Here is a 24805-nt window from a genome sequence, read left to right as displayed (position 1 = left end):
AAGCTTGAAAAATGTTTTGAAGTCTTGAATCCTCAAAAATGAAATGGGTAAAAGTGCATTTGGCGTTCCATTTCATCAAGCGGAACTGGATTTTTGGTAGAGTGAATAGGTGTGTACAATTCTCAGTCACCTTGGCAATGGAGTCTTCCCCTCATAATAGTGATATAATGGGAAAAGCTACAGGAGAAGGAAGCCAATAAACTGGAGGCAGAGAAACACTTGGTTTCACAGGCCAGCTTATCCTTGAGGGAAGGTCTTGGGGGAGGGGAAATTTGTGCAGTAGATCAAAGACGAATTCGTAAGAGGCCCAGGCTTGGGCTCTACTGCCCAAGTTTGGTTGGAAGAAATAGGTTTGATTTGTGGGACTCTGTCCTTGTACTTTACTTCCTAACTTAAATGCTTACCCTAATAAGAAAAAAGAAAAGAAAAACATATGGTAGGAAACCTTGTGCTTTTGGGTTCCGAGTAGGACGCCACTTGGAACAGAAGCAGTAATAGTGACTCCGTGTCCTGGTGCCAGGCTCTCTGAACCAGGGTTCAGCAATCTCTCATCCAATGGTTACTGTTGTCAAGTGGTTCTTTGGCAGAAGACAAGCTGAAGCCAAAGGAACTTTAAGAATAGCTGCTTTCCCTAAAGCATCAAAGACAGGGCAAAAGTAATTTCTTTCTCAGTCATATGATGTGATGTAACTATTTGTGTTGCCTCAGCAGTGTTTTTTTACTGTATTTCATTGTGAGCATGTGGTATTTTCTCTCTATTGTGGGCTAAAGTGCCGTTTGTGGATTATCCTTGAAACCTAGCCACCACATGACATTGTTTCCATAGGTAAATTGTTTCCAAGCTCTCAACAACTGACTTAGAAAAAAGCTTTCAGATAAAATGCTCTTTTTATACTAGAATTACTTATACAGTGATATGATATGATATATTTAATAAATGAGATAGTCATAATAATTACCCACATTTTTGTGGAAATTTTCAGATACAGTATGAAGATACAATGGAAGAGTTTAATGAACGCCCTGTTACCCGTCATCTTTCTTTAACATCTTTCAACATTATATGCATCTTATTTCTTCTACCCCAATTATTATGGTTTGAACTGTGTCCCTCGCAAAAGTTCTTTTAAAGTCCAACTCTTGTACCTGCAAATATGACCCTGTTTTGGAGTACAGTTTTTCTTTTGTTATGTTAATGAAGTCATACCAAAGCAGAGTGGGTCCTAAACCCAATCATTTCTAAGTGGTGTCTTATAAAAGAAGCCCCGGTGGCACAGTGGTTAAGAGCTTGGGTGCTAGCCAAAAGATCAGCAGTTTGAATCCACCACCCTTGGAAACCCTATGAAGCAGTTCTACTTTGTCCTATATGGTCATTATGAGTTGGAATCCACTCAACGGCAACAGGTTTTTGGTTTGGTCTTATAAAAAGAGAAGAATAGACACAGACACAAACAGGGGGAAACAGACAAGTGACAGATGCATCTACAAGCCCAGAAACACCAAGGACAGCTAGAGTTGATACCCTAAATTTGGACTTCTAGCCTCCAGAACTGTGAGGAAATAAGTCACTTATTTGTGGTATCTTTTACTAAGGCAGCACCAGGAAGCTAGGAGTCCCTGGGAGGCACTAAATTGTTAAGCTTTCCACTACTATCCGAAAAGTTGGTGATTGAACCCACCCAGAGGCGTTTCAAAAAAAAAAAGAAGGCCAGGTGATCTGCTCCTGAAAAGTCAGAGCTGGGAAAACCCTATGAAGCACAGTTCTACTCTGCACACATGGAGTCACCATGAGTTGCAATCAACTTGAAAGCAATTTGTTTGTTTGCTTTTTAGGTAACTAAGACACCCCAAACACATAGACTTTCCTTTCTCTACTGGGGCTTCCTGAATGGGCACTGTTGGTGCTCTACCCAGACCTTCTCAGACTCTTTCACCTTTTCTGTATGCCCCTCTCCATACTTCAGGGAGCCTTTGTGCCCTGTGAACTGCCCTTGTGGCTCTTCTTCCAAGGATCATTCATGGGCTCTGGAGCTGCTTCGTTCCGGAAGTACCTGGGCATTTGAGTCTTCTGGAGTAATTCTTAGCCAACGATTGGTGGGTGTGAAAGTGTGAAACTCCAGCTCCCTCGCTTCAGGTCAAATCGACTCTGAGGTATAACTTACCCTGCAGGGTTCCCATGCCAAGCTGAAGTGAAGCTACCCTTCATGGAATTTTGCATGATATCACACCCTTGTTGGCTTCTTCCCTTTTCTGTCCTATTTCCCTGCCCCTGCTCCCACCAGTTTCTCCTAGGAACATTGCCATAGTATATCACTTGCACACAAACTATCATCTCAGGGTCTGCCCAAGACATGCAATATTATCAAGATAATCCCAGGTATCATATTTCATCCATAATTTTTTTCAGTGTGTATTATTAACAAAGAATTTATTTTATTTTAGCACTACTACTATGCCATTATTACACATAAAAATTAATTAAAATCCACCACTGTCTGTCAATCTGTCATACCATGGTAGCTTGCATGTTGCTGTGGTGCTGGAAGTTATGCCACTGGTATTGTAAATACCAGCAGGGTCACCCATGGTGGACAGGTTTCAGCAGAGCTTCCAGACTAAGAAGAAAGGCCTGGCAATATATTTCCAAAAATTAGCCAATGAAAACCTTCTCGATCACAATGGAACACTGTCTGACTTGCTTGCTTTGGACACATCATCAGGAGGAATCAACCACTGGAGGCAAACATTATGTTTGATGAAGTAGAGGGCCAGTGAGGGCTAGGGAGACCCTCAGTGAGATGGATGGGCACAACCTCCTCAATGATGGACTGGAATATGCCAGTGGTTGAGAGGATGATGCAGGACCAGGCAATGTTTTGCTCTGTTGAGCATAAGGTTGCCATGAGTTGGAGTCAACTCAATGGCAGCTATTTACCTATCAATAATTCATTAATACCGTCTAATAGTACTTTTTTTTTTTTTAATAGTACTAGATATAGTAATAGTCAGTTTGTCCTGCTGTGGGGGCTTGCGTGTTGCTGTGGTGCTGGAAGCTATGCCACCGGTATTCAGCTACCAGCAGGGTCACCCATGGAGGACAGGTTTCAGCTGAGCTTCCAGACTAAGACAGACTAGGAAGAAGGACCTGGCAGTCTACTTCTGAAAAGCATTAGCCAGTGAAAGCCTTATTAATAGCAGCAGAACACTGTCTGATATATTGCTGGAAGATGAGCCCCCCAGGTTGGAGGGCACTAAAAGGATGACTGGGGAAGAGCTGACTCCTCAAAGTAGAGTTGACCTTAATGACGTGGATGGAGTAAAGCTTTCGGGACCTTCATTTGCTGATGTGGCATGACTCAACATGAGAAGGAACAGCTACAAACATCCATTAGTAATCAGAACCTGGAATGTACGAAGTATGAATCCAGGAAAATTGAAAAATCGTCAAAAATGAAATGGAACACATAAACATCGATATCCTAGGCATTAGTGAGCTGAAATGGACTGGTATTGGCCATTTTGAATTGGACAATCATATAGTCTACTATGCTGGGAATGAGAACTCAAAAAGGAATGGTGTTGCATTCATCATCAAAATGAACATTTCAAGATCTATCCTGAGGTACAATGCTGTCAGTGATAGAATAATATCCATACACCTACAAGGAAGACCAGTTAATATGACTATTACTCAAATTTACCCACCAACCACTAGGGCCAAAGATGAAGAAACAGAAGATTTTTATCAGCTGCTGCAGCCTGAAATTCATCAAACATACAATCAAGATGCATTGATAATTACTGGTGATTGGAATGAGAAAGTTGGAAACAAAGAAGGATCAGTAGTTGGAAAATATGGCCTTGGTGATAGAAACAATGCCGGAGATTGAATGATAGATTTTTGAAAGACCAACAACTTCTTCATTGCAAATACCTTCTTTCACCAACATAAATGGTGACTACACACACGGATCTCACCAGACGGAACACACAGAAATCAAATTGACTGCATCTGTGGAAACAGATGATGGAAAAGCTCAATATCATCAGTCAGAACAAGGCCAGGGGCCGACTGTGGAACAGACCATCAATTGCTCATATGCAAGTTGAAGCTGAAACAGAAGAAAATTAGAGCAAGTCCACGAGACCCAAAATATGACCTTGAGTATATCCCACCTAAATTTAGAGACCTTCTGAAGAGATTTGACACATTGAACACTGGTGACCGAAGACTGGACAAGTTGTGGAATGACATCAAGAACATCATACATGAAGAAAGCAAGAGGTCATTGAAAAGAAAGAAAAGACCAAGATGGATGTCAGAGGAGGCTCTGAAACTTGCTCTCGAACATCAAGCAGCTAAAGCAAAAGGAAGAATTGATGAAGTGAAAGAACTGAACAGAAGATTTCAAAGGGCCCCTTGAGAAGACAAAGTATTATAGTGACATGTGCAAAGAGCTGGAGATGGAAAACCAAAAGGGAAGAACACACTTGGGGTTTCTCAAGCTGAAAGAACTGAAGAAAAAATTCAAGCCTCGAGTTGCAATAGTGAAGGATTCTGTGGGGAAAATATTAAATGACACAGAAAGCATCAAAAGAAGGTGGAAGGAATATACAGAGTCATTACACCAAAAAGAATTAGTCGATGTTCAACCGTTTCAAGAGGTAGCATATGATCAGAAACCGATGGTACTGAAGGAAGAAGTCCAAGCTGCTCTGAAAATGAAAAAGAGCATTGGTGAAAAACAAGGCTCCAGGAATTGATGGAATATCAATTGAGATGTTTCAACATACAGATGCAGCGCTGGAGGTGCTCACTCGTCTGTGCCAAGAAATATGGAAGACAGCTTCCTGGCCAACTGACTGGAAGAGATCCATATTTATGCCTATTCCCAAGAAACGTGATCCAACCGAATATGGAAATTATAGAACAATATCATTAATATCACACACAAGCAAAATATTGCTGAAGATCATTCGGAAAGGGCTGCAGCAGTATATTGGCAGGGAACTGCCAGAAATTCAGGCCAGTTTCACAAAAGGACATGGAGCCAGGGATATCATTCCTGATGTCAGGTGGATCCTGGCTGAAAGAAGAGAATACCAGAAGGATGTTTACCTGTGTTTTATTGACTATGCAAAGGCATTCGGCTGTGTGGATCACAACACACTATGGATAACATTGTGAAGAATGGGAGTTCCAGAACACTTAATTGTGCTCATGAGGAGCCTTTACATAGATCAAGAGGTAGTTGTTCAGACAGAACAAGGGGATACTGATTGGTTTAAAGTCAGGAAAGGTGTGTGTCAGGGTTGTATTCTTTCACCATACCTATTTAATCTGTATGCTGAACAAATAATACGAGAAGCTGGACTATACGAAGAAGAACGGGGCGTCAGGGTAGGAGGAAGACTCATTAACAACCTACATTATGCAGATGACACAACCTTGCTTGCTGAAAGTGAAGAGGACTTGAAGCACTTACTAATGAAGATCAAAGATCACAGCCTTCAGTATGGATTACATCTCAACATAAAGAAAACAAAAATCCTCACAACTGGACCAGTGAGCAACATCATGATAAATGGAGAAAAGACTGAAGCTGTCAAGGATTTCATTTTACTTGGATCCACAATCAACAGCCATGGAAGCAGCAGTCAAGAAATCAAAAGACACATTGCATTGGGTAAATCTGCTGCAAAGGACCTCTTCAAAGTGTTGAAGAGCAAAGATGTCACCCTGAAGACTAAGGTGCGGCTGACCCAAGCCATGGTATTTTCAATCGCATCATATGCACGTGAAAGCTGGAGAATGAGTAAGGAAGACCGAAGAAGAATTGACACCTTTTAATTGTGGTGTTGGTGAAGAATATTGAATATACCATGGACTGACAAAATAAGGAACAAATCTGTCTTAGAAGAAGTATAGTCAGAATGCTCCTTAGAGGCAAGGATGGCGAGACTGCGTCTTACATGCTTTGGACGTGTTGTCAGGAGGGATTAGTCTCTGGAGAAGGACATCATGCTTGGCAGAGTACAGGGTCAGCGGAAAAGTGGAAGACCCTCAACAAGGTGGATTGACACAGTGGATGCAATGATGAGCGCAAACATAACAATGATTATAAAGATGGCTCAGGAATGGGCAGTGTTTTGTTCTGTTGTTCATAGGGTCACTATGAGTCGGAACCGACTCGACAGCACCTAAAAACAACAACCTAAGAACAATAGATTTAAAAAACCTTTTTTATACAGTGAAACCCGTGACAGCCTTAATGTTTTTCTGGGTCTTGAAAGTTTTCTACCCTTGACAGGGTGGAGTGTTACCAATTTTCTGTTACTCATTTTAGTGGAAAAATGAGTTTTTCTCCTCTGACTGGTTTCCACCTTACATAGGTTCCAGTTTTCTCAGGTTTTATTGTACTTGGTTTTTTAAAAATCAAAATCCATAAGGTCCACTTTCCTTTTACTCGAATGTAAAGTGTTTCTTTTAAGGGCTCCTCCTCACTTTTTAGGGCAAGTATTTGCCGAAGAAATCAGATCGTTTGTCTGAAAGAGTTCCCATATTATAGTTCTGACTAACTGTGGTTTCATATAATCTTTATCCTTTATAATTCCTGTAAACTCGTGGTTAGATTTAGAAGCTAGATTAAATCCAACCTTTTTTTTCTTCACAAAAATTGTTCACAGGTAAGGATAAGTACATGTGGCCTTATATCTGGAGGCCTGTAATGTTTGGTTCAGGTTTTGCCAGCCAATCCAACCATTGCAAAATTCCCTACCAACCTTTCACCTAGTAGCTTTAGCAGCCATTGATGAGTGGTGCCTAGAAATATTGCTTTATTATGGATTACAAAATAGAGATATTCTAGTTCTATTATTCCTTCTGGTTTTATGAACTGGGATTCACCTATAAACACTCTTCCCTCACCAACTATTTGGTTATCCTGAAATACAGCTTGTACAAGAAGGTTAGAATGCTTGATTCCTTACCTTTATTTACCAACTTTAGAACAATGAGTTGGTATCCTAGCAACCTCCAGAGGTGGCCAATTAAAGTGGTATTTTTATCCATTCTTAGAATTTTACATATTTGATATATTTTAATCCATTGAGGTCATTATTCTTTTTGACATTTAAATTGTGCCATCTTTAGCCCAGCGGAACACCTCTCAACTCAGCTCCTGTGGTTCCTGACATCATCTCAGCAGTATCTGTTTCCTTCAGGAAAGACAGGTATTCTTTGGCTCATCTTGCACAATTTCTGCCTTGGACATAAAATTAACCATTTTTTCTTAAGAACCCTGATTCTTTTTGATGAGAAATGCTATTTAGAGACACAGTTTGTACACTAATCTCACAATTGCTAGTGGCTTATTACTTTTAGGCATTTTTTTATGGACAAAGCTAAGAAATACGTGTTTTTATAGAAAGAAGGAAAAAAAAATCCTAAACTTATTGATATTTTCCACTCAAAGATTACTGCTTTTATTTAAACTCTTCAATTTTCTGTATATCTGTTATCTTCCTCCATAGATGTATAGTAAAGTTACTCAGATTATTGTGTGTAAAAGTCACTTGTAAACTACTTTTCTCTATGTTGTTATGCAGTTCTGTGTATTAGTTCAATTTTGCTTTATAATTCTAGAAATTGTAAGCTTTTTCCTTTTTTATTTAGAATAACGGTTTCAAAATTTCAAAGTCAAGTCAATGAAACAAAGCACATTCTTTTCCATTTTTCCTTCCTCCACTAGGGGGAACTTTTTTTTTTTTTTTTTTTGGTTTTCAATTTATCCTTCCCTGTTTTTTGTTTTTGTTTTTTTTTTTTTAAAAAGCGAATATGTGTGTGTATTTAATATACAAAAGGAGGGAAATGTACACTTGTTCTGTGCCTTGCTTTTTGCACCTAACCACGTATCCTGGAGATGGTGCTATTAAAAAGTCTTCCTTTTGCTTAGTTGCCTTGAAATGATATTCCTCTGCACAGATGGGTTACCATGCATTGAAATTGACTCAAGGGCAACTAACAACACAGCAATTACTGTTTTAATCTCTCAGGAAAAGTTCACTACCATGCTAGGAAGCCTCCAGAGAATTTATAAGGCATGTGTCACAAGTAAAGCAACTTGAACATAAGTGGGTACGTCAGTGGACCACCATAGAAGCTATCAAGAAGCATTAATTGACAAGGATCTGCATATATATTTTAAAATTTTATTTATTTCATCATTGCCGTTGTTGAGAATTTACACAGCAAAACATATACCAATTCAACAGTTTCTACATGTGCAAGTCAGTGACATTGATTACATTCTTCAAGTTGTGCAACCATTCTTACCCTCCTTTTCTGAGCTGGTCCTTCTCCATTACCATAAACTCACTGTCCCATGAGGTTCCCATCCAATCTTTCCAGTTTCTGTTATCAGTTTGATCCCATAGAGATAGATCTTGAAAGAGCACAATGCTCAAGGCAGACATTCTTTACTAGTTAAGCTCAACTATTGTCTGGTTTTGAAATGACTTCAGGGGATATTCTTGGTTTAAGATTTAAAGATTAACTCAGGGCAATAGTTTCAGGGATTCATCCAGCCTACACAGCTTGAGAAAATCTGGATTTCATAAAAATTTGAGATTCTCTTCTGCATTTTCCTCCTTTTGATCAGGATTCTTCTATGGAATCTTTGATCAAAGTGTTCAGTAATGGTAACCAGGCACAATGCAGTTCTTCTGGTTTCATGGCAAAGGATGAAGTTGTCCATGGAGACAACTAGCCGCACGTTCCGTATCCTCCTCCTATTCATGGCTTTTTTAATCCATCGTTTTCCTCAATTTGTCAATTTACTATTTGAAATAATGGATTTGGTTTGGTTTGGTAAATGAATAAGAACCATAAGGAAGAAAAACAACAGTGTTTCTATGAGACTACAGAATTTTCTCCTAAGAACTCCATTGCTTTACATCTGCTCCTTTCCCTCCTTGGAACATCGTTCCACTAATCTTGGTGGTCCCTCACTGCCTTGACACCTTTCTTGCAAAACTAGTTCCCAGATTAGTTCTCATGCATTTGAACTGTGTGCTTCCGCAAGCTAAAGACTTACCTACAAGCTGAGGACCTGCTCACAAGAAGAGGAAGTTAACAAGAGCTAACAGAAATGAGAGAAAGGTGGGGAGTATAGCTGTGGCCCATGGGGATGAAGTCAATAAATGAAAACTTTATCTGCTTATGTACACAGGAATGCAGGGTATTTCATGATAAATAGCATGGTCTTTGGAGTCAGACAGACCTGAGCCTCCATTTCCTAGCTATGTGAGCTTAGACAGAGTAGTTTACCTCTTCGACCTATTAATAGACTTTTTTGTATCAAAAGTGGGAATGGTTGTGAATAACCTAAAGTAATTGTGAATATTAAATGTGATCATGTATGTATGGCCCCTCACATATAGCCTTTATTAGTCATTGTTGTTAATTATTGTTAATACAGTAGCTATATCGTAGGGCAAACCTAATGGAGGTACTACCCACAGTGGCCTATACCCATAGTATAGTCCCAGGGATCAGGTTAAGTTGGGTGGATTGCTTAAAAAGATGGCTAAAAGCAGCATGGGAAGGTAGCAAGCAAAGAAACAGAACAAGGTAGAGCAGCAAGTCCTTAACTGGAAGCCAGGAGGAATGGGAGTAGGATGGAAAATGTGTAGTTGAAAGTTCAGGGCCAGCATATTGCGACTGGAGCCAGGAATAATGCCAGGGTGATGGGTGGGGATGGCACCTACGCAGTGCTGGCTCGGTGTTGCAGAGACAATGTCTTGCTGTGCAAGTATCAAGCAGCAGGGACAGAGCAATGTCCATCCAATGCTGTGAGTGCCATCAAATGGGTATACGGGAGATAGCTTCCATGGGGTCAGGGCTGGTAGCATGCCATTTGGAGAATAAATAAAGAATCTAGTAGTGGTCCAGGGCTTGGAGGATACCTGGGGCCCACAAAGTATTCAGAAAAAAGCTGCTGGTGCAATATAACATTAAAGCCCCCCACTCCAAAAAAAAAAACCCCATCGATTCTGACTCATAGTGACCCTATAGGACAGAGTGGAACTGCCCCATAGGGTTTCCATGGAGTGCCTGGTAGATTCGAACTGCCGACCTTTTGGTTAGCAGCTATAGCTCTTAACCACTATACCACCAGGGTTTCCTATGATGTTAAAGAAGGCTCAAATCTACATGCCCCTACGCAGGGCAGATGAAACCAATTCCCAGCCCTGGAGAGCCTTTGACACAAAGGGAATTATACCTGCACAGGTCCCTTTAACTGACATGGGCTAAGGGCCCATATACATCATGGGTCTGGGTAATAAATCAGGGGTGACCTTACTGCCATGGAGAAGGCAAGGAAAAGGAAGCAATCATATTAACGTATAAATTTTTTCAGGTTTGCTCTCTCCTGCAAGCTTCTCAATCTCGAAGAATCCCTCACTTGGCACTGCTGTCCCAACCTATTTCTCTTCTTCGTTTTGCCTGCTCAGCTTTTCCCAAAGCACAATTCTGATTCTTTTAAGTGAGAACACTAAATAACTGATCTTAGTAAAGTAAAAACATAATCATTTATTTTAGGTGGCTCTTCCCATATTTCCATTCTCAGCAGTAATAGTCAACATATTTGTAGTAATTTTTTTTTTTACACTAAGAAAGGATCTAAGTTGATCAAGGATTTCACCATCTTCAATTAGGGCATCTCCTCATTTTAGCAACCTCTTTTTCCCCTCTCTGTTCACATAGATAGTTACAACCAAACTTTATATATATATATATATATATATATATATATATATATATATATATTCTTCCTTCTGTATAGTCTCATGAAAGTCCATCTGTACCTACATTTTTTAACTAACCATTTTTCTGTAATGCTAAGTGAGCCCAAAGACAAAACTGCAGCCCAATAATCTGTGTGCACAGTACCTAGCACATAGCATTGTTAGTTGCCATTGAGCCAGCTCTTATTCATAGCAACCTTACGTGTAATAGAACAAAATGTTGTCTGGTCTTACACCATCTTTGTGATCTTTGGTGTGTTTGAGTCCATTGTTGTGGCTGTTGTGTAGCCTTCAGCCTAGGAAGCTCATCTTCCAGCACTATATTGGACAACATTCTCTTATGATCCATAGGTTTTCATTGGTTAATTTTCAGAAGCAGATCACTAGGACTTCCTTCCTAGTCTGTCTTAGACTGTAAGCTCCACAGAAATCTGTCCACCATGAATGACCCTGGTGATATTTGAAATACTGGTGACATAACTTTTGGCATCACAGGAATATATGACACCACAGTACAACGAACTGACAAATGGGTGGCAACGACACATAGTAAGTATTCATTGAATAGTTACCAAATGAATTAACATATGCAGGCCAAAACTCCAGCAATCTGGAAACTCATTTCCCTTAAATTTCTCAAATTATGATGAAGTGAAGAAAAAAAAAAAAAAAAGAAACCTTAGAAAGAATCAACCAACTAATTCCTTTAATTTGATAAATTTATCAAAATCACAGTAGACAAAATTTCAGTTCATTCTGTATCTGGTGTATCATATATGTAATAATTTTGTATCTATTTATCATTTCTGCTCAAGCATCCATTTGGCGAGTCATTTGTGGGCATAAAGATGCTGGCATACATATTATTCTGACCTACAGAGGAAAATCATCAGAACATAGATGTGTTTGTGGGGGATAGTCAAAGGTCTAGTATGCACCGATAGACAAAGACCATCTGCTTCTCAGATAAACAGAGAGGGCCCAATACAGAGCCATTAAAAGGGATAAAGAGATGGTAGACAGATCGAATGAATCCACACACAAGACTCTAACCAATACATACGTGTTTTATAACAGAGGTACCTTCACTAACTTGCTATTTGAAGATATTACCAAATTCTCTTGAAAAGTCCAGATGATTGAAAATAAAAACTGTAGATTTTTCTTTTCTTGATTTACGTGTGTCCCCAAATCCTCTACCTCGTCCAGCCAAGATGGTTCTGAGCAACACATACCACTTGTGTTTCAGCCCAGGTTCTGCTGCTTTGTGACATTAAGGAAAGTCTAATAACTTCTCTGATCCTTGGTGTCCTCACCTTAAGGTTAATATGGAGCCATAGTAAAAGGTAACTACGTAACATTTAGGACCCCTGGTGGCACAGTGGTTAAGCGCTCGGCTGCTAACCAAAAGGTCATCAGTTTGAACCCACCAGCTGCTCTTAGGGAGAAAGATGTGACAATCTGTGTTTGTAAAGATTACAACACTGGAAACACTATGGGGCAGTTCTACTCTGTCTTATAAGGCCACGATATCAACTCGAAGATGCTGGGTTTTATGTAAAATTTGGGGAAAAAAGGAGAGCAAAGTAAAAGCAGGAATGGGATTTGTTTTCAACATTGCATCCCCAGCACATTCCTGAGACCCCATAGGCATTGCATAAATATAAATAAAGGATTACAGGAAGTGGGGTTAACTGAATTAGCACAGTTCCAGATTGTACAAGACAGAAAATGAGAGAGCTCTTCTCTGGGCACCATTTTCTTGGAGGGTAAGAAATGAGTTGGTAGGTGAAATATACTGATGAGAACAGTTTCCTGCTGCAAGTGCCAGATAGTACCACTGGTCCAGAACACCCAAAAATACAGTCTGATAAGAAGAGTTTCCTCAGAGTAGATCAGACAGAAATGGATTTGGTATTTGACAATTTGCCTGACTAGGCCATTTGTGGAAACCCTGGTGGTGTAGTGGTTGAGAGCTACGGCTGCTAACCCAAAGGTTGGCAGTTCTAAGTTTAGTTTTTTGTTATTGCTTTTTTCAACATAGAGAAAGACTTCTGGGGATACTGCAGTGGTGCACAAGAGTGAGCTCTCCTTTACAGGGAAGGCACATACTTCAGAAGCAGGTTAGTTGGATCAGCTTATTGCTCAAAGAACTTTACTTTCACAGAGATTGGCTGTCATTTTACCTGTCAGCATAAGACAATATGTTTCTCCCAAAAGGAAACTGGTGGCCCACCTGGGTCTACTGCATCTGGACAGCATGATTGCAAATATTGGACCAGGCTTCAAATTTAAGCCTCCTTTTTTTTTTTTTTTTACCAACACCAAAAGAAACTTCATTAGATGATGGGTTTATAAAGAAAACTCCAAAAAGTGAATCACTATGTAATCACATTTACTGAGTTCATCTGAGCAATCATATATTCAGAAAATTAGAACTAATACGCTGATACAACCTCAGTATTCAGTGGTCCAAAAAACAGCCTTACTGCAATGATTCAATGAGGCCTCGAAGCACTTACTGATGAAAATCAAAGACTATGTACATACAGCCTTCAATATAGATTACACCTCGACATCAAGAAAACAAAAACCCTCACAATTGGACCAATAAGCAACATCATGATAAATGAGAAAATATTGAAATTGTCAAGGATTTCATTTTATTTGGCTCCACAATCAACACCCATGGAAGCGGCAGTCAAGAAATCAAATGACAAATTATGCTGGGCAAATCTGCTGCAAAAGACCTCTTTAGTGTTAAAAAGCAAAGATGTCACTTTGAGGTGCACCTGACCCAAGCCATGGTATTTTTAATGGCCTCATATGCATGTGAAAGCTGGACGATGAATAAGGAAGACTAAAGAAGAATTGATATCTTTGAATCACAGTGTTTCCAAAGAACATTGAGCGTACCATGGATTACCAGAAGAAGAAACAAATTTGTCCTTGAAGAAGTATAGCCAGAATGCTCCTTAGAAGTGAGGATGGTGAGACTTCGTCTCACTTACTTTGGACATATTATCAGGAGGGACAAGTCCCTGGAAAAGGACATGTTGGTAAAGAAGAGGATCAACCAAAAAGAGGAAGACCCTTCACAAGGTGGATTGACACAGTGGCGGCAACAATGGGCTAAAACATAGCAACACGTGGGAGGATGGCGCAGGACCTAGCAGTGTTTCATTCTTTTCCACATAGAGTTGCCATGAGTCAAAAGTGACTTGATGGCACCAAACAACAACTTCTGTTTGGAATTGCTCTTTCACTCTATTAATAATGTCTTTTAATGAATTTTAATAAAGTCTGCTTTAGCAACTTCTTCTTTTGTAATTATTGCATTGTGTGCTCTGTTTAAAAAAATCTTTGCCTTGCTCAATATCACAAAAATATTCTCCATTTGCTTCTACAAGTTTAATTGCTTTAGGTCACAGTTATGTCTGTGTTACACCTCAAATAATTATTTCTGTACGGTTAGTGGCAGGCATCACAGTTTGCTTTTTAAATATTGATATCCAATTGACTTGGCACAAATCATTAAAAAAAATCATACATTCTCATTCAATTCCTTATGGTAAGCCATTTAACTCAAGATATTTTCAAGTTATGTTTTCACATTTCTATTCTATTTTTATCACAAATTGATTTTGAATCTTATAAAGTACTTTTTTTGTATCTATTGGAATAAACAAGTAGTTTTCTTTTTTAATCATTTATAATGAATTACAGCTATTGATTCTCAAATATTAAAACAACCTTTCATTCTTAGGATAAAGTCAACTTAGTCATGATGTATTAACCCATTTATACATTGCTGAATTTGTTTTGCTAATATTTTGTTTGCTAATATTTTGCAACTACATTCATGAGTGATGTTGATAGGTGCTGTCAATTTTGACTAATAATAAACCTATGTGAGAGCGGAACTGCCCCACAGGGTATTCTAGGCTATAATCTTTAGAGGAACAGAGTACCAGGTCTTTCTCCCGAGGAGCTGATGGGTAGATTCCAACCACCAACTTTTTCATTAACAGCCAAGGACTTAACCTTTGTGCTACCAGGGCTCCTCCATGGGTGATGTTGACCTTTAATTTTCCCTTCTCCTGCATATCTATTTGATGTTATTTTCAAGGTTATTCTAGATCCATAAAATGAATTGGAAATTCTATCATCTTTCTTAATTGTCTGGAAGAACTTATGTAAGAATAGCACTATGTACTCCTTAAATATTTAATAGAACTCACCAGTGACACTATCTTACAATCAGAGTGTTTTGATTCTCAGGCATATACAGTAAAGTGTATTGATTGTGGAATCTCAAGAAGTGAAACAGAGGCAGTTTGATATATGTGAGTGGAAAAATTTGAGGTCTGGTGGGAAGAAACCTAACTTGAGTCACCTTGGTGGGGATTCATGGCCTCTTACCCAGTTCCTTCCCAGAGGAACCTATGGCCATTTACCAGAGTTACTGTGCACCAGGGAAAGGGAAATATAAAGATTCTCCAGGGGTTATTAGCAATAGTTCTAAAGTTATGCTCACCTTCAGAGACATGGATATTATAGTAGTCCACCAGTCGGAGTAGGGGCTCATAGATTTCAAACAACGAGTGGAGTCTTGTCTCAATCCTAATGGGACTACAGACCCAAAATGAATAATTAAAATAGATATACTTATTAACTAATAGGATATCCACACTGGTTTTCTGACCTGCACAATGAGGAAAACTATAGTAGGATGGACCAAATGCAAACTACTGGATCTGCCCTTTCTGCCAAGAGAGTAAACCAAAGGCAGAAATTCATCCCTAGAGGAATGGCAGAGATTAGCACAGCCATCAAAGACTTAGAGGAGGAGAGGTGGTGACTCTTACCAGAAACCTTTTGATTTGCCTGTTTTACTGGTGCAAAAGCCAGATTAGTTATGGAATATAACAGTTGCGTATTGCAAGCTTATTCAGATGCTAAGGCTAATCACAGCAAAAGTTTCAGATGTGGTATCTTTACTGGATAAAACCCACACAGCTACCGAAACCTGGTAATGACATGGTAAGTGATTTTGACCCCCATTGCAAGCAGAAATTTGTTTTTATATGCAGTAACAGAAATGCATCTTTATGATATTGCTTCATGGCTGTGTAAACTCCCTCAGTCTTTCTCCTAGAGTGGTCCAGAACAACCTTGATCATCATAATAGCTCATAGAACATGATAATGGTCCATTATATAGATCAAATGATGCTAATTGGATCTGGTGACCAGGAGACATCAAACACTCTAGATGCCTTAGAAAAACATGAATGCCAAGAGATAGGAGATAAACTTTAAGACATTTTAGGAGACTGCCAAGATGTAGGAGGGTCCGTTTTCTCTGTTTTTGTTTTTAATATATTGTGGATATGGATCCTTTCTTTAATTTATGTATTGTAACTTCTCCTGGGAATTACCCTTTCATTCCATTAATAGTGCCCTTTAATAAAGTTTCCAGAAGTCTATTAATCTATGGAATGTTGGAATTAAACATTCTTAAAGTTAGAGACAAGGTACTAAAATGTGTTCCATCCATGACTAAGAAAAAGACAGAATACACTGGATTTTGGAGGCAACATATGCTTTATTTTGGCATGCTTCTCTAACCCACTCACCAGAAACTCTATAAAAACCTTCTACTAGTACCACCATTCATGGGTTAATGTAACGCCTTCCTCGTTGCCATGGATTACTACACAAGATCGCCTCCATCCAGGGAACACATTTTCTAGCAAATGAAATGCAGTAATGGGTTTGTGCTCACAGAATTCACTGTCTCATTGTGTACCCTATCATCCAGAGCAGCTTGCTAGATAAAACAGTGGAATGCCCTGCTGGAGGTTCTGTTACAGTCTAAAGCTTGGAGACAACATCTTCCAAGGTTGAGGTGCTGTTCTACAGGACATGGTATATTGCCCTAAACCAAGGGTCAGTATATGGTATTGTGTCCCCCACATCCAGAATGCATGGGTCTGAGAATCAAGGGACAGAAATGGAAGTAACACTCTCACTATTACATTTAATAACCTACTTGAATAGTTTTTGCTTCCCGTTCCTGATATCTTGGGCTCGATGTTTTCGGAGATTCTAATGTCCAAGGAAGAAATGTTTCCACCAGAGAACACTGTTATGGTTTCAATTAATTAGAAGTTGAGGCATTCCCCACTTCCTGACCATTCTGAGCCTCTCGTGATGCTGACCCAACAACCAAAGAAGAACAACACTGTATTGTTCAGTGTACACAGTATATTGATGATCAGGAAATAATCAGCTGCTGCTCAATGGGAAAGAGGAAGTCATGTCTATAACCTAGGGGGTTCACTGGGGTGTCTCTGAGGGCTTCCTTGCCCAGTAGGCTTTGTTAGCAGAATATTGTAGGAACCAAATATAAACAAAAACCATAAAGGTCTCAGATATTAGAGAAATACAGGTTTGGGCTGCCTCATCAGGCAGAAGACCCTATCCAGTTGATGTGGTGTCAGGAATAAGGGAAAAATGGAATGGATAGTAGAAGAAAACAAATATAAGCAGTGGGATCCCTATGGATGGTGTCACCCCGTGTGGTAACTCATGATGTCACCCCACCAATGGACCTCCTCCCATACCAGACCATGCAGGATCCTTAGTAATGTTTTTTGTACTAAATAGTAATTCCCATACATCACTCCTTCTTTTCCTTTAGTTACTACTTCATTCTCAAAGAAGTCATTGATATAGGTCCACAAATAGTAATTACCACAATATTGTAGCTAAAACACCAGAAAATTTTACAAAATTGGCAACAATAAAACACCAGCAGCAACAAAAACAACAGTGCCTATTTGTAGAGCATGTAGACAAAACCACATGATTTGAAGCGTCGTTGCAATTGGGTAATAATGACAGCTCTGACTGGAATGTATTAGAAGGCTCCAAAAATAAATTAACATAGAGTCTTAGCCTTGTAGGTATATTGATACATGTAAGCTGGGGCCCTGGTGGCACGCTGGTTAAGCATTCAGCTCCTAATCAAAAGGTCAGCAGTTTGAAACCAGCAGCCACTACTTGGAAACCCTACGGGGCAGTTCTCCTCTGTCCTACTCTGTCGCTATGAGTTGGAATCAACTCAACGGCAACAGGTTTTAAGCTGAGCTTTCAAAAAATGTTTTTGTTATAACGAACTACAGGAATATCTTTATAAAGAATAATAAATTTCTGCTGAAACACTGCACAAAAATTTTATAGACAGTCATTTTGGTGTCACCCCCTCTGACAGTGTCACCTAGTATTGTCCAAATCCCCCCACCCCCACATTCCTGTAGTGATGCCACTGAATATAGAATTACCAAATGAGACCATGAAACCTACTCTAAAATTGGGACTGTGGCAGCTACGTGTGTTACTTTTTTGTTCCCTTATTTTCCTCTAGTGTCTTACATTAGAGCTCTGATGGTGGCTAATTTTTAGGTTCCAGGTGCAAGTATGACTGAATTTATATTATCATTTGACGATAAGGGTCACTGAAAAGGAGGAAGACCCTCAACGAGATGGACTGACACAGTGGCTGCAACAACGGGCTCCAGCATAACGATGATCATGAGGATGGTACAGGACAGAGCAGTGTTTCATTCTGTTGTACGTGAGGTGGCCGTGAGTCACGACTGACTTGATGGCACCAAACACCAACAACAAAAATGAATACAAAGTCTTTCACCCAGGTTAAGGACAAGTGGGTGTTGGAAAGAGATGGTTTAGGCAGTGACAGACATATTTCATTTGCTCTTCCATCCCACACCCCATTCTTTTCCTCCTTGCTCTCTGCTGACCTATACGAACTACATCAACAGGCTCCCTTGATCTTTGGCTTCTGGTTTGTTTTGGTCACCAGGAGCACCACCAGAAGGAGAAAAGAGGGAGAGAAGAGAGTGAGGTGGGGTATTTATTTCCTCAGCTCCCTCCTTGCATGGTTTCCTGGGGCTAGTTCCTCCCTCCGCCAAAGAAATGCTTAGCAAAGAATCTTTCCATTGTGTGTAAGCTATTACAGAGAAAAGGAGGTACTGTTGCATCTTATGTTTTTTGTCCAGCAAACATCCCATGGGCAGGGAATTATAAAGAGGCTTGCATATCTACTTAGAAGCGGAGGAGGAAATAAATGAAATTTATGCCTAAAATAATTTCCTTTCTGTTATAAGCTTTCCTGGTTGGAGATTTCCTTGCTTTCGACCTGGACATGAGTGCCCTGCCCCAACTCAATGGCCTCCATCCACAGCCCCCCAAGTCAAAACCACTGCCCTAGAGTCTATTTCAACTCATAGTGACCCTGTAAGGTTTCTAAGGCTGTACATCTTTATAGGAGCAGACTGCCATATCTTTCTCCTGCAGAACGGCTTGTGGGTTCAAACTGCCAACCTTACGGTTAGCAACCACGGGCTTTAACCACTGTGCCACCAGGGCTCCTTATCCACAGCCCACTTGGCAGCAAAAACCTAATCAAAGGAAGGCAGATGCATTTCATTTCCAGTGTCAGATCTAATTGATTGCTCCTGGAGCATGGTATTGAGAGACATTCTGAGGCTGCGTCCCAGCTCAGCAGGAAAAAGTGCTGTAATCAATTAGTAATGCCTGCCAGGGGAAGGAAATAGAGGTATGGCAGCCAAAAGCTAGTATTTGTTATTCTCCATCTAATTGCTTCCTCTCGATAACCCCTTTCTTGGTTAATTAACCCTCAGATGTTCAGAGTCAAGAGATAAATGACCATTTCTCTAATAAAAAGCATTCAAGTTGGGGGCTGGGGCAAGAATTGTGGCCTTCAAGTTCTAATATCCATTTATATGTGAAAGTGGTTTTTCGGTGTAAGTGTCTGCTAACACTAGCTGAATAGATGTTGGTGGACAAAGGCGATGTTCTTTATAGTCTCATGTTCTCAGAGAGTTCCACCTTTAGTCTCTTCCTAAATAATATACTTTCAAATTTTGTGTTAACTGAACAGATGGGTTCAGTAGCAAATAACAAATTACTTTGATTTCACTGAAGCGTACACCTTATGCACAGCTAACACCCATCTGTCAGTAGATGCTTACATGTTGCCATGATGCTGAGCAGGTTTCAATAGAGCTTGCAGACTAAGATGGACCAGGAAGAAAGGCCTGGTGAGCTACTTCCAAAAAGTGGCCTATGAAAACCCTGTGGATCACAAGGGTCTGATCCCACTGTGCGTGGGGTTGCCATGCATCAATCAGCAGCTAACAACAACAACTGAAGCATGAGATCACCTTCCTTTCAGCCTTTGCCATAATTGCTTTGCATCTGTTTCTCCAAATCCTCAAAGCCAGGTTCAAGGATCTCTCCTGTCTTTTGGCTGTGTCCAGCTCTGGGTTCTGGACCTATTTGTGATTTAGAAAAGAAGCCAAAGCTGATGAAATCAATAGCCTCACCCTGCTAGTCACTGAAACTGAGCACTGACCAACCTGGCATATCTGGTTGTTCCAACTTTTACCCCTGAGCTGCCACATGGCTTTGCCAACCAGATTCAGGGTCCTAAGTCCTGGTTGTTGTAATGATGAGCCTCAATTCTCCATACTGGGTTTCCTCTTCATTCCTTCTACCGTCCCTGGGGTTGAAGCCCTAACCCCCTTATTTGCAGGAAGCGGCCTTGTTACTTTTTAAAAATCCTCTCAAAAGATAATTCCCCACAACAGATTCCCCTCTTCTACATTCACCAGGTGGAATAATGGCTAAGAGCTACCGCTGCTAACCAAAAGGTCAGCAGTTCAAATCCACCAGGCACTCTTTGGATAATGCTATGGGGCAGTTCTGCACTGTCCTACAGGGTCGCTATGAGTCGGAATCGATTCAGCAGCAATGGGTTGGTTTTTTTACATTCTCTTTACCCCTGAGGCCCTGCCACATCATTTTTGGCTACCCTCAAGGATAACTATCAGTTGTGCTCTGTAGACCTCAGTCTTAACTTACATTGATGCCTCTTCTTAGAGTAAGTTCCACCATGGACTCTGTATGAACATGGATGAGTAAGTCCCATAATAGATGCACGTTCTATTCTCTACTCCCCAGCTCCATTTTTCTGTATAGAGTCATCAAGATTTGCACAGTCTAAAACTTGAAAGAGTTGCCTTCGGTGCCAGACAGACAACATAAAGGACTGACACTGATCAAAGGGGAGCTGTGGAAGCTAGAGAACACATACCCTAGCAAGTCTTCACATGCCCAGTGAAAAGAGCAAAGCCACCACTCAACTTTAGGCAGTTGAAGCCAGAAACTTAAATTATGTAATAGCTCTCAAATTGTTCTTGTTGTCAACTAATTCAGAAGGACTCTAAATACTGATCTAATCCACACATCACTAGTTGGTGATTTCTGCTTTAAAGTGAGAAGGTGAAGGTTAATCTTCTCGTAATACAACTAAGCTTCATTGTTCTACATTCCAGTTCAATGATCCTTTCCAGGGATGAGCAGTTCACTCATCGTGGACAGCTGATCCTGAATTTTTCCGTATACAAAAGGGAACACATTTGAAAAATGTGTTTTCTTGGCTGGGTAGCATTGAACACTTATTTAAAACAAAACTTTATTTCAAGCTACATTTAGCCTGTAAGAAATTAGATGAAAAGAGACCAAATGAATCAACCAGACGATTCTAGCTCTTTAATCACCATCCTCACTACTGCTAATTGAATCTTCAGTGCCCATTGGCTTCGCTCCCTGAGGTATACTAAAACAAGTATATAACGCATGTCTCTTTAAGATGAAAGATTTCACATGTTTGAAATTAAAAGTACCCATAAATTGCAGCAAAAGTAGAGTATGACATCTAAATAGGAATCTGAAAGCTTGTAGTGGAGATAATAGGATTATTCATTGAATTGTAGATGTTCAGAGCCAGAAGAGTCCTTAGTCCTTATTATTACAGTTTTCCTAAGGAAACCTAGTGAGTCTGTTTTTCAATGTTCTTAACCAATATAGTAAATTGACCTTTTGTTGCTATTGTTGAATCAGATTTATTATTCTATTTGGACTGTATTCAGAGTCAACTGATTTGGTCATTATGACCAACAAAATAACCAGATGTTCCCATTAATTGTTTGGCAATTGATTTGAATTTTAACAATGCAGCTAAAATTTGTGCATATTGATTTGGTTTCCAAGGTAAAGACATTGACAGTGAGTTAATTTGCAGCATTTGTGAAAAATATCCATGGACTCTTTCCAGCTATGGAGTCTTAAATTTCATCTTTTATCCATAGAGGAGAAAAATATGGAAAAGCTAAATTTTGACTCAATAAGCCGAATTGTGGTGAGCTAATTGCTTTGTATGTTAATGAATATTAATAGGAATAGAAAGTGACCATGAAAAACAAACATATTATTCCATTCTAGAAATATTGACTAATTAACCAATTAATCACCAAATCTTTATTGAGGTTGTTTATGTGCCCTCCATAATGACCCAATGGTTAAGCATTTGACTGCTAACCAAAAAGTCGGCAGTTTGAATTTACCAGCCACTCCTTGGAAAACGTACAGGGCAGTTCTACTCTGTTGTGTAGGGTCGCTATGGGTAGGAATAGACTCGATGGCAATGGGTTTGGTTTTGGTGGAATGAAGACACAGATATTTATAGAAAAGAAAATGTAGTAAGATGATAAAACCAAATAACCAAACCTGTTGCTGTTGAGTGGATTCTGACTCAGCGACTCTATAGGACAGAGTAGAACTGCCTGGTGGGTTTTCCAAGGAGCTACTGGTGGATTCGAACTGCTGATCTTTTGGTTAGCAGCTGAGCTCTTAACCACTCTGCCGCCAGGGCTCCAGTAAGATATTATGCTATAATATTATGCTATGACTGTATGCACACACACATATACACACACATTTTATATATATGTATATATATGTGTATATATATATATATATATATATAATCTCCATGCTTAGAGGTAAGGATGCAGGCTCTCAAGCCTGACTGGCTTCAAATCCTGGATCTGCTTCTTATTAATTGTTTGACCTTGGGCAAATTACTTAAACTCTCTAAACCTCAGCTTATTTACCTGTAAAATGTAGATAATAGTAGTATCCACGTTATAGGGTTGTTGTAATGATGAAATGACTTGAAACAGGTGAAGCACTTAGAATGGTGCTTGGACTGTAATGAGAGCTCAGTCAATGTTATTCATCATTATTATGAGACCCATGGGACCACAAAGGAAGATCTGCCCATTCCAAGATAGATATTAGAAGATGACAATTGAACCAAGTCTTGAAAGTTGGTTACGTGATCTCTCAGTGGACAAAGTAGTAGGAAGAAAGAATGGGAGGGAGAGGGACAGGCTAAACAATTATGAAAAGCCTGGTGCCTTTACAATGCTTTTAGGGTATTACAAGTTGAATGATATAGGTGTACGGGAGAAAATGGCAGCAACCTAAGAAGGCAATGGAAACCCTGGTGGCATAGTGGTTAAGAGCTCTCTCTGTCTGCTAACCAAAAGGTTGGCAGTTTGAATCCACCAGGCCACCCTTGGAAACTCTATGGGGCAGCTCTGTTCTATCCTATAGGGTCACTACTAGTCAAAATCGACTGGACGGTGACTTTTTTTTTTTTAAGAAGGCAATGATGGGGCCTTAGATAGGGTGGAGGAGCAGGGAATGGAGAAGAGAGGATGTGTTGTAAGAAATAGTAATGCCATAGGTCTTTTACATTACTCAATGTGGTGGGTGAAGTCAGTGGAGGCCTCCACAGGTATTCCCAGGTTTCCCACTTGGGTATATGGAGATCCCCTTATCCAAGACTGGGAATACAAGAAGAGACCTATTTCAATACATGACAGTACATGTAGTTTTAGACATAATGACTTCACATGCATATGGGTCATCCTAGTGAAGAATATCAACAGGCTGTTAGATAGAGTGGTGACACATCATAGTGGCTCAACATCCTTTTGTTGAGTAAATAAACTAGAGCACACGAAAGGCCTGGGCTAGAGCTAGACATCATCTGGGCAATGTTAATGCATGGACAGATTATTTTTTGTACTTTTTCAAAGTACCTGTGGACATTCTTTAAAGTAACAACTCATTGGCCCGTAAAGCAAAACAAGACTAAAGGGGCACAACAGCGCAAGGGCAAGGACTAGAAGGCAGGAGGGAACAGGTAAGCTGGTAAGAGGGAACCCAAGGTTGAGAAGGGAAAGTGTTGACATGTTGTGGGGTTGTTAACCAATGTCGTAAAACAATATGTGTACTAACTGTTTAATGAGAAACTAGTTTGTTCTGTAAACCTTCATCTAAAGCACAATAAAAAACTTAAAAAAATAAAGTAACAACTCATTGATATTTCAAAATAAAAATAACTTTATTTTTCCAATTATAAAAGCAATGCATACCTACTGTATAAGTATACAGATTGTACATTTTAAAGAACAATGTTAAAAATACAGTCAATGATAATGAGAAAATCACTACCAACCCTACCACCTAGAGAAAACTACAGTTAACGTTCTGTTGTACAACTTGCATATGTTTTTTATGCTGAAACATATTTTTATAAAATTTGGATGGTAATATCCACAATGTACTTTTTCTACTCTGCCCTCTCGTATTAATAATTCATCAGAAACAACTTTCTATGTCTCTATAAATAAATACACATGACCATTTAATAGCTACCTTCTATATCTTGCACATACATCCCATAATTCAGAAGATTCTGCCCTTTCTTGATATTACAAAAAATATAACACCACCCCTGTAAATACATTTTGGTCCACGTGTTCAATGATTTCTTTAAGATGATTTCCTGGCACATATTTCTAAGAGTAAACCTACTGGTTCAAAGGAAATGTCCATTTAAAATTGGATAGATATGCCAAATTGTCCTCTGAAAGGATTTTTTTTTAAAGCAATACAAGTGAATGTCAGTCCTCATCCTCTGCCTACCACCTTCAACAACATTAGCTTTAAAATGCCAGTATTGTGATAAG

This window comes from Elephas maximus, chromosome 13 (genome assembly GCF_024166365.1).
Source record: "Elephas maximus indicus isolate mEleMax1 chromosome 13, mEleMax1 primary haplotype, whole genome shotgun sequence".
Lineage (NCBI taxonomy): Eukaryota > Metazoa > Chordata > Mammalia > Proboscidea > Elephantidae > Elephas > Elephas maximus.
Note: the sequence above shows the minus strand (reverse complement) of the source record.